The sequence below is a fragment of the Protopterus annectens genome, chromosome 3.part1, assembly GCF_019279795.1.
Source record: "Protopterus annectens isolate FY-2018-M chromosome 3.part1, PAN1.0, whole genome shotgun sequence".
Classification (NCBI taxonomy): domain Eukaryota; kingdom Metazoa; phylum Chordata; order Ceratodontiformes; family Protopteridae; genus Protopterus; species Protopterus annectens.
The window spans coordinates 1,066,719,905-1,066,736,731 of record NC_056732.1 but is presented as its reverse complement, the minus strand read 5'-3'; positions in this window follow the sequence as shown (position 1 = coordinate 1,066,736,731).

Sequence of the window (16,827 nt, the reverse complement as noted above, 5' to 3'; positions counted from 1 at the left end):
AACTCCACCACCCTTTTTGTTCAGACAATCAAGTCTGAGGATGTTGTAGCCAGGAGGAATTATATCATTGTCCTTAGTTTCTGGTTTGAGCCAGGTTTCAGTTAGACATATGATGTCAAAGCAATGTATATCTATCAGGGCATGTAGTTGGGTAATTTTATTAAGCCGCGGTGGTGCAGCAGTAGCATTGTTGCCTCACAGCAACAGGTTCTCCTGTTCGATTCTCGGCTGGAGTCCCTTTTGTGTGGAGTCTGCATGTCCTCCCCGCTGTCGGGTGGCGTTCGAAAGACATGCATGAATGGGCGTCCCTTTGCTGAAGGTTGGGCGTCGGGCTGGCAACTCGGCACCATAAATATCTACTGCCAATCATTAGTGGACCAGAGTTCCGCTGTGGCGACCCCTAACCGGGAAAAGATGAAAAGACAAGCAAACACTGCAAATATTGAGGTGAGCTATAAGAAGAAAGGTGGATGTATTAGTTGGGGTGACAGAGTTTGTTTGATGGACTGGATGGGTGTCAGGGAAGTGGTTGCTTGGGCCTGGGTTTGGATGAATGTCACCATGTAAAAGTAGGGAGCTGTTGAGGTGTATGTATGAATTTTAAAAGTTTAGAAAAAAAAAAGGTAATATTTTCTGGTTTTCAGATATTTAATATAGGTTAATCTATGGAATAGAGGTAGAAGGTGGGAAGATGAGGATGTTAAGTTACTATGGGTTTGTGGGGCTAGAACAGAGTGTGGAGTGGTATGTTTTGAAGGGAGTTGAGATTCAAAAAAGTTTAGGTGCTCGTAATGAGTGAGGTTATAAGATACAAGTAGAGTGTTAAGGATTATAAAGAAGGAAAATGTGTTAAAATATTTAGGACAGCCAGATTTCGGCATGGTAAGGGTAAACTGAGTTAATTGAAAGAAGTAGAATAAGGTATAAAGAAAGGGAATGTTAATGTAAAGAGCAGTTTAGGAGAGATAGGGAAATGTTAGTATATGGAGCAGTTTAAGGAGAGATAGGGGTTAAAGCAGTCAATAAGTATGGGCCGAACTGCTAAGTATGTAACAAGATAGAGAGGGCTATAGGTGGATGAGGGAAAGGAGGTGTGGCTATTCAAGTATAAGGTTAGGAGCAGTAGGGGTGGGTGGGATTTGTGGGTAGGGTAGGGTAGGGGAGTGGAGTGGAGTGAGCCCGCAGGGCGAATAGAGCGGGTTAGAGCAAGGGAAGGAAGAGCTCAGAGATTCAATCTAAAAATAGGTGGTTACTGCAGAGCTCTGAGAAGTCCCATGTAAGATGGGAGTGCAAGTAGAACTAGGCAGTAGCAAGGAATATAGGACTAGAGGAGTTGAGACAGAGTAGAGGAAGAGGGACCAGGACGATTGTAAGATCAGATAGAAGAGAAATACAAGGAAAATAAATAGTAGCCTAGTATAGGGTGCCACCTTTGGGCAATAGGGGAGTTCAGTAAAGCTAGTGAAATATAATAATGTGGAAAAAGAACACAGTTAAAGGGTACCAGGAAGAGAAGATTAATTTCAGAGGAGATGGAGAGGGAGTATGGCTGCTGGATACCTGGCTCAGGAGCATGACATTAACATTTATTAATTTAAAACCTAAAAAAATACAGCTTTGCAGTCTGGTCTAGGGGTAAAACATACTTTCTCAGGTCCTTTGAAGGAGGTATTTAAAGAGTGGACAACAAATTTCTTTAAGAATACAGTTGAGATAGCTGAAAGTATTTGATGGGGTTTCTCATAGACTAGGCAGTTAGAAGTCTCCAGTCTTAGTGCAGGTCAGAGGTAGAAAGCTAAGAAAGTTAGTGAGAAGAAAAGAATAATTCAATAACAGTACAGCAGTAGTTACAGTAATAAGCATAAACAGTCTAGGATGAAGCAAATATATCTCAGAACTGAGAGAACCTTTACACGTGTACATTAGCCAAGGAAAGCAATAAAAACAGTGGTTACTACTATCTTTAAAACAACAGTGAAATTATAGGATTGTGATATATTCAAGCCATGTAGAGGGAACATGGGGGAGAGTCACAATGCCCATACATTTAGAACAAGCTGACCATGTTTAACTACAAAGTAACTTATAACTTCCAGTTACATCAGGAATATGTTATAGCACAGCAAAATACACTCAAGACTCAGAAATAACTGAATTACAAAACCAATTATAACAAAAACTCACTACATTTGCTCTAATATGGGATTCAGAGGATTGAAGCCAGGCAACAGTTATAATCCATAACCCTACCAAGTCCAGAGCGGTCCACTAGGTTAGAGAGTAAAACTGAGGCTTGGGTATAGGCAAAAATTCAATGAGACTTAATAAGGTATCAGCACTCAATACGGGGAGAAGCCACAGGAATGGAATCAGCCACAGATTGCGCTAGCACATACAGGTACTGCTCCACTCCCAGGTATTGCTACACATCCACATTGAAGACCTCTAGTTGCTGAAACAGCTGCAGTCCCACAAGGAGACTTATAAATTCTAAAAATGGGCCAACTGCTACTCACTACAAATTATCCCGATAACACCAACACAACTAGCTGTTAATGAAAAAGTAAAACAAGGCCCCTGGTCTGTAACAGAACAATATTGAGACCCTATGATTCATGGAAAGAGTCCTGCTAAATGTCTGCTATGTTCTGTTAATGTCACAGGCAAGGATGAGATCCCTGGAACAAGTGACTCTTGTCCCATTTGATTTGCAGATGTGCAGCATTTCTGTTAGGGCAGAGTCACTGACTGATCTGTAGGCTCTGCACAGGTTGCTTCTCAACAGCCTGTATGATAGAGTACGGTGACAGAGCTTTCAGTCTTTTCATGTAAGTCACATTTTAGAGGCCTTGGATTCTGTTGGTTAGAAATCTCTGTGGTATCTCCAGTTGCTGAAGGTGTCTGGTGAGATCCACACAGAAGGGAGCATTGTACTCAATTAGTGTTCTGATAAGGGCTGAGTACAGCAGAGTTATAACCTCCTTAGTCTTAGATGCAATGCCCTTATTATGAGAGGGACAATGCGGAAGGCTTTCCTTGCCACTGTGGACACATGGTAATCAAAATTTACATTGCTATAAACTTGTGTTCCCAAGTCTCGCACCACTGGGCTTGAGCTTAGAGGGGTGCAATCTATATCATAATTAGCAGGGGCTACTTCTTTGCCAAAAGGGATAATGAGGCATTTTTTGTATTTAGATTTAGTCATGACTTTGGCACCAGTCATTTGTCTGAGTCAGCCCCTTCTGTAATATGTTTACATCATTGGGGATTCAACGATTGCACCTAGTTTGCAGTCATCGGCAAACTTGGTAAGCCACATGCCATCCATTTTCACCTGGACCTCAGAGAAATAGATTCCAAACAGTAGACCGCCCAGCACAGATCCTTGTGGTAGCCCCCTGGTAACTGGACTACTGGTGGAAGTGGACTCTCCAACTTTGACAGTGTGCACTCTGTTGGTGAGCCAGTTGGCTATCCATCTAGTGATGTATGGGTTAATATCCAGCTGGGAGAGTTACCCAATAATCCCTGAGTGGGGCACTGTGTCAAAAGCCTTGGATAAATCAAGATAAGTGGCATGTACTTATTTGCCCTTATCCAGCACTTTGGTGACATTCTCAAAGAAGTCCACCAGATTTAATAAGTAAGATCTACCCTTAATGAAACCAGACTGAGTGGGGTCATACCTCTTAACCTCTTAGTGCAAGAAATCTGGACAAAGCCCAACAAAATGGGGGGACAATGGCCCAAAAATAGGGACAAATTTTAAATATGGCTCTTAGAAACTTAGAAAGTTGCTAGAGTAACAGGGTTTGTTTTAACATACATTTTCTGAAGGATTTGAATTCTGAAACTCAAATGTATGCCATTATTTAGTCACTTTAATCCTCAGATCATCCCAGTGATTTGCCAGAAAACCACAAATTTTAAGAGGAACAGACCAAAAATATCTGCCAAAAATCTGTACATTCTGTGAAAATCAGGACAGCTGAAAATCTGGACAGCTGAGAGGTATGGGTGGGGTCAAGAGTTTGAAGGTCACCTGTGTCCTTGTTGATAAGATCCATGATGATTCTTTCCATAGTTTGCAGATAAGGTTGTTTAGGCTTATGGGATAACAATTTCCTGGGCCTGTTGATGGATCCTCTTTGTGCAAGGGGATTACCATTGCTGTTCTTCACTCTGCTAGAACAAAACTAGTGCTCAGGCTATGGTTAAATACAGTAACAAGTGATTCCACTAAGTCGTATTATTGTTTAGTAAGCAACCTGAGATGTTATCTGGTCCCATAGGTGCAGTGTTTTTGGCCTGGAAGAGTGATTGCATGACCTGTTCTTTGGTGAACTCGGTGGTGGACTGGTGTCAGGAGTGCTTTGGGGTATGGCTGGTGGGAATAGGGAGATGAAATTATTACCATATCTGTCAGTCAGCAGGTTATCGATTTCCTCAGGTTCAGTGTGAGTGGTATCATCCACTATAATTTCAGCACACAGCGGAGCATTCCCTTTTAGGTTTTTTTCTAGCTAAAGAATGGCTTATGGTTGTCTTTACCTAGGGATGCTAATTTAGTCTCATAACTAGCCTTAGAGGACTTTAAAAGATATATGATTTGCTTGCTCTAGCTGCAGGAGTTATTCTTTGTCTGTTGAGTAAGTTCCCTCTTGTTCTTAGATATCAGATTCTTTCTTTTGTTATATAACTTAATTATAATTACAGTCTACCAGGATGGCTTGTTTTTTCGGGAGGACCTGGTTTTAGTCCTGTCAGATACAGCTGAAACAATGCATTTGTTTAAGTGGCTATATGGGAAATTTGAATACCCTTCTGCATAGGAGTCATTGTTGGCTGTGTTAGCAGGGGTTTTGAAACTTTTTATACCATTGCTTAGTAATCCATAGTTTGTTTTGGAGAAAATTTTCAGTTCTTTTGCTCCTGTGGGGGTGTCAGGTCTGATCTTTACTTCAAACAAGACTTATTTATGGTCTGACTTTACCAAGGAGGACAACATACGTGAGGTAGTGCAGTGCCCCCCCCATGTTGCTAAGTACTAGGTCTAGGATATTTGAGCCCTTTGTGGGTGTGCAGGCCAACTGTTCCAGGGCATTTGAATTAAAAAAATCCAGGAACCTCAGAGCGATCATGTTTATGCTTGTATAAGTCACCTAATTGATGGAAGGATAGTTGAAATCTCCCATGACCGAGGTGATTAGATGTATACAGAGTGAATCTAGCAAGTCCAGTTAGGCGATGTGCTTCTCCTGGTTCATGGTGGGGGACCTGTATCTAGTGATGATGTGGTAATGTATTTGCCTATAGTTATTTGGACCTGGAGTAGCTCAAAAGAGTCGCACTGTTTTACCAGTCTTGAGGTGTATTTGGATTTAATGAAGATGAATACACCTCCACTTTTGGTTCTTTCATGCTCATTTTGAGGTGTGATCATGTGAATGGCATTGTAGCTTTGTACAACTGGGGTGCTCTCTGCTGCCTTGAACCAAGTCTCAGTGACTTCATAGACGTCAGCATCTTCCAAGGTGAGGAGTGCTTCCTGGGAGTGCAGTTTACTGTTTAGGCTCCTAGCATTAAGCAGCATAACCTTGAGTTTGTCTCTAGTGGATTTCTTTATGTCAAAAGTTTTGTTGTTTTGACATTGCCTAAAAAAAGGCACTATGAGGGAGGCAAGTGTCTTTACCAGTATTTGAAAGCTTTGAGGAGACAGGTAAAGGCCGCCTCTGGAAAAGTAGCATGGTCTGTTGACCATGTCTTTCCAGGCTGTCAGATACTGAACCTGCCTGGAGTAACACCAGAAGCTAAGCCAATTATTGAAATCAATTATTTGTTGTCTGTATTTTGGCATAATGCCAGGTGAAGTTAGAATGCTGCTTAGGGCTAAGGACATGCCTACCTGGGACACATAACCTGAGAGTTCATGCATGTCTCTCTTCATATAGTCCAGAAAGGTACACCTCAAGTCATTCACTCCAACATGTACTATGACAGAGTCATAAAGGTAATTGTTGCTGAGTGACTTGAGTGTGTACATGATTTGATGGATCCTGGCACCTGACAGACAGCTGACTTCTTGAGTGGAACATCTGTGTATCTCACTATTGTGTCACCTATGACTATGATATTAAGTTTTGAGGTGTCTTGCCTTAGGGGCTTAATTGTTCAGACACTGATATGTGTGTTGCTATGTGTAGTGGTGGATTCTATTCATATAACAGTATGGGTAGGTTATTTGGACTTACAAGGTCTCTAGTCTTTTTTAGGGTCTTAGTGGCTACCTCTGCATATGTGGGTATATGTGTCTCGACCTTATCTTGTGTAAGTGGAGAGGTGTGTGTGCTGACAACCTGTTTGATGTGTTGTTTATTGTTTTGTGACAGGACTAATTCTAGTTTCATGGTATAGTTACATCTCTCACATACTGTGTTTGCTTGCTTTAGGAACATGTGATTGTCAGCACACATGAGTCAATTGCTACATTGCCTCAGGATGTCCATATCATTCAGACTGGCTGGAGAAATGTTAGGAACCTGACTCTCCATAGCAGAAGGTAATTCTTAAGTACTAATTTCTAAGAGGGCAAATTAGATCAGCTATTGCTCTGGGAGTAACAATGGGACTTATTCTATAGAAAATCAGGGATGGAAAGTGGGGCAACACTTCTTGGTGCTCAGTTGAGCTCCCTGCAGTCCAAAAGTGCTCAGCTGGGTTGCCCACAGAGCAGCAGGAAGCCTGGGAGGGTTTCACTGAATGGTGTCTAGGTGAAAAATAGTTTCTAGGCATTTGCATATATTCAAGGCACTACAAACTTCCATTGTGTGGCGCACAGCTACAAACAAATGTGAGGCTTATATACAGTTGAAATTAAACAGTTTTAAACTAGTCTGGCAACAGGAAATCACACAATGATCCTTCTTCCAGCAATCACCAGCTCAGACAAGGTTATCTCCATGCTCTTCTGCCACAAGGGTACAGGGGAGCCCTTCTTAATGTAAGATGGCTGGATTTGAGTTCAAGTGTATGAAAAACAGGCTAGATTCAGCATGTCTGTATCTAGTCTATGCTAACTAAGCAATATTTCAGTGCAAAACAAGTGCATGCAATAAGTAGGCACAAACAGTAAAAACAATCAAAAAGACACAAATGAATGCAGTAAAACAGAAAAATACAGATGAAAAAGTTCAGTTCAAACTAAAAAAATAAGTTTCATTTCTTGTTCTTAGATTTGGATGGCTTGGATTCAAGCAGAAACTCTCTGGAACTCTGGCAAAGGATGCCAAATGCAGAGCAGCTGTGGTTATTTGAGCCAAAAAATGAGTAAATGCAGGCTTATTTACAGGTGAAATTAAACAGTTTTAAACTAGTCTGCCAATAAGAAATCACAAAATGATCCTTTCTCCAGCAATCCCTAGCTGAAATAAGGCTATACCTACACTCTTCTGCCACAAGGGTGCAGGAGAACCCTTTTTAATGTAAAATGGTTGGATTTGAGTTCAAGTGTATGAAAAACAGGCTAGATTCAGCAAGTCTGGCTCTAGTCCATGCTACCTAAGCAATATCTCAGTGCAAAACAAGTGCAGGTAATAAAATTGTTAGAAAGGTTAAGGTGTAATCCCTGACTTTTTGCTAACTCTGTTCTCCCTGACTCACCCTCAGTAAGTGTTCATCAAAGTGACAGAAAGTGTGAAACAATTAGTGTGTGTTAATGTGTAATTAATGCCCACCCAGCACGGCACCCTCTACACTCCTGGAAGGGCATTAATTACACATTAGCACACACCCTGGAGGGCATTATTGCACTTAAGACAATGGGGTCACTGTAAAATTGTTGTGTTTTACTTGTTTATTTTATTAAGGATTATATATTTTTTTATATATATTTTTAATGTAAAATAGTTCCTCCGCCTACTGTTTCAGCCTTGCTGTAGTATATGTTAATGGTGTTGGAGGAAGCATTCTACATCAAATATTTAAAAAAATATATAGTCCTTAAAAAAAATAAGTAAGTGAAACAACAATTTTACATACAGCCCATTTTCTCTCCTATTCACAAATACACAGTCTCTTCTGCTTTCACACACATGCATATACACACAGACTCCTCTGCTGTCATTCATACACACATTCACTCACACAAGATCTGTCTCACCCTCTTTCTCAATCTCTCAGTTTCCAACTGCTTTCATACACACATTCAGGCTCACTCTCTCTCAATCTGTCTCACACAGTCTCCTCTGCTTACAGACATGCACTCACTCACATCACACATCACTCTCACTTTCTCTCTCACTCTGTCCGTCCCTCTCTCTCTCTCTCTCTCTCACACACATACACACAGGCACACACAGTCTTTCTGTAATGCACCCATTCACACACACATGCAGGTAGAAACACACACACAATTGCTCTCTCTCTCTTACTTACATACCTGCATACACTATCACACACTTGCTGCATTTTCTTTTTTTTTCTATTTTACACTCGCTAAGCAACAAAAGCACTGCTTAGCAACTGTAAAATAATGGCAATCTCACTTTTACTGACATGCATGCATGCGCTCACACACAGATGTAAACACACACACATGCAGACACACACTTACCTTTTTCTCTTCTTTTTAATATAAACCATTGTGAAATGGCGGACTCATTCTTCTCAGCAGGCATTACTTGTACATTAATACCCTGATGGAGAATGATCGTTCTCCAATCAGGGTATTGATGTACAGTTTGCCCATTGTCTAATAATCATTTAATCATTCTTGTACTGTTATGACATGTGCATGGCAACCTGTAGGTCCTCATGCCATATTTACCTGCCTAGCACTTCATACAGACTGTGATTCATGAATGATAATCAGTTGACAATTTACTTGCATACTCACAGTGCACTAGTTAAATCCATCATGTTGGCTAGGCACTTAATTAATAAGGGAGACTGTGGGATCCATAGACTTTGATACTGCTGTTTCATTACTGTCATTGCAATTATTTGGGTACTTTTATACAAATTATATAAATGTATGTGATGTTTATTTTTAAATAATTTTTTAAACGTTAGTGATTACTTAAATTTCAGATAGCATTGGGTGATGTCTGCACTTTGTCTGTTGCTGTTGTTATAGCATATATAGCAATTGTTTGTTTTAAATAAACTCAGGTAATGTTACCTGCCTTTATAAAAACATTTCTCTGAGAATGTGAACATTATAAAAATTGTTATATGGCAAGGTTACATTGTAGTCCATCAACTGTGTTAAGCCTGTTATATATGCCAGACATCAACAGACGGCTATCCCCAAATGGTAAACTTGCTTAACCTTTACATTTAAGATACTGCTTAGTAAATCTTTACTTGATATTTTGGCTGTACAACTATACTATTCTTATAGTTTTTACTATGTATCATTTGTACAAACCTGTACCTTAATATTCAAGTCTGTACAGTTTATACTATTATTATGTTTTCTTTTACTATGTATTTTGTATAAATGTAGTCCTTGCAACTCAAATATTGTAATTTGTACTGTTAACATTTTGTATTGTGGAGCTTTGCTCCCCAGGTCTTCACTGAAAATGGGTTCTCTATGGCCCAGTAGACTTTCCCAGTAAACAAAAGGCAAATAAATAAATAAATAAACCTCCTACATTTTAATTCATATATTTTGTTAATGTTGCTATTTATAATGGACTTATACATTGTTACCATCCTCACCCGAGTTTGTCATTGTTATTTATATATATATATATATATATATATATTTTTTTTTTTTTTTTTTTCCTTTGGGGGGGTACTTGTGTATTAGATGTGTGTAGTCCTAGATATTATGTTAATTTCTGTTAATGATGCCTGAATACATTCATATTTGTTTTGTTGCTAGTCACTTTACTTTCAGATACATTTATCTGTATACCTTTTTATCACATACAAGATATGGCTCCCAAGAACTCTGGCTCATGCAAACTATCATTCTCAGATGCTGAGAATAAGCTGATACTACAGGTACTCCAGTGACATGGATCACACATAATAGAGAAAGTCAAAGCTAACAAGTCCTTCCGTAACCATGTCTGGTGGCAGGTGCCAATGATGTCAATGTTGTGGGTGGCCATAGCTGTGACTATGGGCAAATCAGACAGCAGATCAGTGACATGATCACCAAAGCCTAAAAAAGAACCACTGCTACAGCACATGAATGGAGGTGTACCTGTGGCTGTCCCGCTACCAAACCACCACTGACTGAGATGTAGGAGTTCCTGTACACTGTGAGAGATCCAGATAGCTCATTGCAGAGTTCCTGAGTAGAGGTCAACATAGATACTGAAGTGAAACACCAAGTATGCCATATTAATAATTACATTTTATATATAGAGAGAGTGAGAGAGAGGTGTTGGGGGAGAGAGCTAGAGAAAGGTAAAGGGGAAGAGAAGGAAAGTGAAGATAGGGAATGGTTGGACATATAAGAGTATCATATCTTTCTTAATTTGCAGATGTAGTTCATGTTTGTTTATTGCGTCATTTACATTATAATGCTTATCATCCCTCTTTCATCTCCATTTGGTCTGCCTAGGTACATCTAATACTGAATTTCTATGACCACCTACAAATGGTATACCCATATCTTTTTTGTACTGTTAATGTACAGAAAGTTTATTTATGTCTGCCTTAATTCAGTTTTAATAGCACTTGCATATATTACTGCTTAATTTCAGGTTAATTTATCATAAATGTTATCAGTTTTTCTTCTGTTTCTCCATTTGTTGTGTTTTTACTTGTTATTACAGGTAAGTGTAAACCTGCCACTAGTGCTGTGGAACTCCTACTGCCTGATGTCAGAATATCAGTAGCCTCCGATGATGATGGTGGTGATGAAGAGGTGCAGCTTGGGAATGCAAAGGGTCAGTCTAGCACTGAGGTTGTGGCTACCACTTCTCTTGCCCAGAGTTTGGACATAGTCAATATGCCTATGCATACTCATGACACACAGCCATAAAATATCAGACAGGTTGAGGATGACACAGTAAATCAGGGAAATGTGGTTACTCCAGTTGCAGAGATGACTGAGTCTCTCTGCAGCCATCATGAGGGTGAAGTACCACAAGGGGAAGTCTTTGGAGAAGGCCTGGCATCTGCCCTCCACCTAATGTCGGTGTGGTCAGAAGGTGCTACAAAATGTATGTATAGGTCCATTGTGGAAGCACAGTCACGTTCCACCAGAGCTTCAGAAGAGAAAGCCGTAGTGGTGCATGTTATGCATTCTGATGTGCAAGACTGCCTGACCATGTGAGTGACTCTTTGGACAGGATGACTGGCACACTGGATCATGCAGTGTCTGTAATGGAACATCTGTTGGGTGTAGGTCAGCATCCACATGGCTGGAAAGCTGCTACATCATCAGGTGTAAGACAATGGGGCTATGGAAGATCCCACTCCCATACTGGCACTGCTTTCACTGTTCCATCAGTGATACAGGTTTCTAAACCCAGATTTGTTAGGCCAAATGCTTGTGGCTGAGGACACAGTCATGATGAAGGATCATCCAGCAGACATATTTTACTTTCAGATCGCACTCTGACTTCAAGCCAGGGCCATGGAACTAGCAGTGCAACTCCTAGAAGAGGTAGTTCTCATTGTTGGGAGCAGCGATAGTTAACTGACTAATCTACCATGCATAGCTCACACCTGTCTGCGATGCTAGGACATAGCACAATTGCCTTGATTGTGTTTACTCACATTAAAACTCATCTTGGCTTCACCACCTCACACACACACACACACACACACACGCACACACACACACACACACACACACACAGGCACACACACATGCACACGCACACACATGCACACACACATGTGCACACACACACACACACACACACACACACACACACACACACACACACACACACACACACACACACACACACACTCACAATACACACATATACATACACATATATAAACATTACTAATGAATGACATAAATCTTTTGTTACTGGCCCTGACAATGGATACTTGTTGAAAAACTGGTTTGTCATTCACAAATAATCACATCTTTGGTGTCAGGCTTGCTGCCCTGTAACCCGCTGTTTACCCGTTCAAGGGATGATAAATGTCCCCAGCACATTTCTTTGTTATTTAGGGTTGCCTATGTCTGGTGCAGAGAGTGGATAGCTAATGCTTGCTTACTCAAATGCTTGCTTGTAATGGAATGCATTGCAAAAACTGCTTTTCTAGATCTTTTTCCTGCTGATTTATAATTGATTTGTTATGTACTTTTTGATCTTCATTGTATTTGTTCTGTTATTCTTAATAATGCAATCTTACTAGATAATCATTAGTGCTTGCTCAGCACCATGTGCAAATGATGGTAAGATTGCCTTGGTCACTGATGGGGTATCTCCAGTGGGCAGCTGTAATGTGTGATGCACACTACTGAACAGAAAAATATATAGGTATTGTGTATATCACATATGAGTTGATGCTAAAATTCCTCTACAGTTGAGCCATGTTTCATCTTAGTGACATGCAATACTTGCATATGAAGCTAATCATTTATATATCTCGTTTTTAGAGATACATTACTTATCTTGCTTAAGACTGCTGCTACCAAGATATGTCTTCAGGGGTTGACTTTGTCTGATGCTCATAGAACACCAACCATTTCATGGGTAAGCAAAGGTAAGAAATTTTGTAGGCATCAATTTTACTGTTTGTAGCTGCTCAGCATCTAGGTTTTCACTTAGGTAGTGAGTGTGTGTAGTATCCTCTGCTCTTAGACAGAGCCATGTCATATTTTACATGCCTATATCTGCCAGGATCATCCATAGCTGCTGGTTCTTCCTCAGATGCCTCAGCTGTATCTGCTAGCCATGTTTGTGGTGCTGAAAACTGCAGACCTTGGCCTTGTTGTCCTTGTGCAGCTGTTTCCTGATAATTATACTGGGAAACATGGCACAGATTATGAGTATTTTGGTTGAGGTGCTTGGGTCATACTGCAGGGCACCACCAGATGTGTCTAGACATTAGAACTTTGATTGAACAAGCCAAGTACATGCTGTATAATATTTCTAGTTTGAGTTTGTGCATTGTATCCTTGCTCAGTGGGATTGTGTGGGTTTCTCATGGGTGTATGAGCCAAGGCTCCAGTGCATAACCCTCAACCCCCATATATGACCTTGTGGAAAATCACCTCTAGCAAACTTACATTCAGTTCAAAGGTGTGCCAGATGTGTAAGTTGTGAAAACTGCCTGGGTTACCTACGCACACATTGTAGATGGTCCCTTGTGTATTACAGACCACTTGACAGTTGATAGAGACATATCCTTTCCTGTTGCTGTACCCCTTTCTCTGTCTACTGTTTTGTGCTTTTATTTCTTTGTATATGGATTCTGTAGCCCCAGAACATTGAGAATGTGTGCTATGGTATAGAATCGTTGCATGGTACTTGCTATCCTCTGAGGCACATGGAAACTGGATGTAATCTCTAACATCCTGTAGCACTGCATTTAGAAATTGATGTAATATTCTGAATGCTGAATCCCATGATACCCCTAATATATCCTCTGTGGGTCTCTGGGAAGTACCCGTTTGTAGCTAGTATATGTATACCTTGGTTTCTACTGGGATGGGCTCACCATGATTTCCCCGGGGCCTCAGATGAGGGTGGCAGAGGTTGCATATTTTCTCTAGGCTATCCCAGTCCACCCTGTATTGCCCTACTATTTCTGTATCATGCAACCCATGATAGGTCAAATGGGGTTTGAACACCCTTCTCCTTCTAGGCTGAGGTCTGGCAGCAGCATCTAAAGCTTTTTATGCATGTCTCTGTGGCTATATTCCAAAGAGTATTGAAACTGAGGCCAAAAGGGAGCACTAAATGTACATATGCACTTTATATGTTACTGAATAGATAGACTATGTTAGACTATGTTGAAATGCTCAATTAGCATGTATAGAGAAGACACTCCTTTTTGGGGAAGTTTCTAAAACATAAATGAAAAAAGAGAAGTAAATATTATGAAGGTGTTAAAAAGAAAATTAATTTATTGAAGATTAGAGTTGAAATAAATGGAAAAGAAATGAAAGATGAAAACAAAAATTTAATGAACAGACTTTTGGGGGCTTAAAAACATATATAAAAGACAAACCCTGCGATTCTGAAAGAATTTCTACTGCTTGTGTAAACTGCCTACTGCAGGCATGTCGGTTTTCAAAATTTTGCAAAATGTGATTCAAATGTTTAGTTAAAATGAGAAAGTCCTTGTTATTAGCTAATTCACATGTCTTTGAATCATTCTTAATTACTGCCAGTGCTAAACAGCACTTTTTTGGTGGTAACTACCACAGGTAGCCCATGTCTCACTTTGGCACAGGCAAACCACCTCATTCACTCTCCCACAAACAGTGGCAGTTTCACATGTCTATCCTCTTCTGAATGTAGGTCACTGTATTAGAATGTACTCCTAACCTTTCCCTTCAGTTAGGTCTCACATCTACTTGGTAATCATCTTCCTACACAGGCCAGATATGCTTCATGCGACATTATATTGATATTGTTTTATGAGTGTGTAGAGCAGTGAAATGAACCCGTTAATGTGTTGTACCTGTATTGTTTTTATTTTAGTTGTATAAGCTCTATGTATGTTGAGCCTATGCCCTTTAGCAAGTATGCATGCAACTTTGCTACACTGGTCTTTACTTCACTCCCCTACCATACTCCCAATTCTCACCCACCCACCTTACTCTGGGATTATACTACATATGTTTACCTGTCACCTGTGAAACCCAATTGTTATACCTTCTCCTTGTAATTTCCCAACTTGATAAACAAATTTACTAATATCATAGAATCAGCGTTTTCTCTCTCTCTCTCTCTTCACTTATTCCCCAACTTCCATAAAACTTATATCATTCTCCCATACCACTTTGGTCTATATCCATTCCTATTCAAACCCCTCCTTGATAGCACCTCTAAGCAAATCATTAGCAAAACTCCCTTTCATTCATCTCATTGATCTCCTCTCATGTAGTACAAACCAGTTAATATTTAACTATATGAATTTCATATGCTTTTATTCCTGATGATATTAACCAATTTGTAGGAGCATTTTCAAGTGTTGTACTTCTGTTACTTCTGTTACTCTAATTTCAATACACTCTAGTTTCAGCTCTTTTCTACTCTATATTCCTCTGTTCTTCTTCTTAAGTCTTCTCACGCTATTTTTTACGGGTAGCAAACAATTCCATATTTAGGCTGAGTTATCCATTAATGTACAGTTTGTTTCCATCCAATGAACACTAAGTATAGTGATACCCCACTCCTTATACAATTATACAGGCATGTAACTTTTTGTAACATATGGTGCAATACTGTATTTAATTGATTTAACTTCCACTATATCTAATCTATTGTACCTTGTAATATACTGGGAATTGTTGTGGTTACTGCCTGTTTATCCAATACCATAGTTAATTTAAGTCTTGGACTTCTTCCCATGGCCAAAGCCTTACTCTTTATATTTTTCCAGTTACATCTCTTTCTCTCTGTCTCTGTCTCTGTGGTATAACAAATAGGCTCTGCCTGACTATCATCTTTCATGAAAGCAATGCATCCATGCATAACTTAGCCAAATGTACATTATCAAGAAAATAGGACAAAGTTTATAAGGGGGGGGGGTCATTCATTTTTATTTTTTTACTCATCACTGCCTAGTTTACATAACAAATGCAGTGATGGTGCACTCCAGTCCACTCTCTGTATAGGACTATACCAATTGACTTCAGCTAAAGAAGAGCCTATCTAATCCACTTCAGTGCATTCCCACTCCAATGCCCCAGCCACACCAGTATTTTTACATTTACACTCTTTGATCTCTACCCACTATTCAGCAATATACCCCACCCCCTTTTATAACACTTAGCTATACTTTGACAAGATCACACTTTGGTGTACAATTAGTTACTCAGTTATTCCTTAGCTAGGTAACTACTACTCTAACTCTTCCATTCTTTTATATTCACACCAATCCTCTAACTATGCCTTAACTAATTACTACTCTATCTTACTAATGTGACTATAAATAACATTGCTGCTACCTCTGATTTCTTAGCACAAATAACAGGATACCAAAATCCTCACCTCCCTAACTACTGTTTACTAATCCATGTTCAGTAACACTTCCAACTTTGACTACATATTCCTAGAACTATACCATGACATTCATGTTGATCTTTTCACTTACAGGAACATCAAATATAAATCCATAAACCTAAAAGTGACCATAAAAATGAAATATAAACCTAAATGGTCCTATCCTATTCAAGTCTCATGAACTAAATTCAAGCTAAGCTAAGAGGCAATATACACACAAATCCTAGCCCTACTTCAAACCAACAAATCAAATCCATCCCCACAGTACAGTGCTCCACCCTTCCACCACCCTCAATTAATTTAAACTTACTTTTTCTCAATATAAACATTAAATGTATATGTAATAAACTACAAAAACTCCATGCATCCTTAACATTTTATTCCCCAGATACAGCAGTTATAATAGAAACAAGGTTAAAAACAGAAATTAAGGACAATGAAATATTACCTTCAGACTTTAACTTATTTAGACTGGACAGAATAACTAAATGAGGAGGAGGTATAACAACAATATATAAAGATAATAGAAGTAACTTGTCATAACCCTGATATCCCCAAAGGATAAATTATTATCTCTCACCTCAGACTTAATAGCAAGAAGACCATGTGCAATGTAACATTATATATACCATCTGGTAACAATACTACCATAATTGAA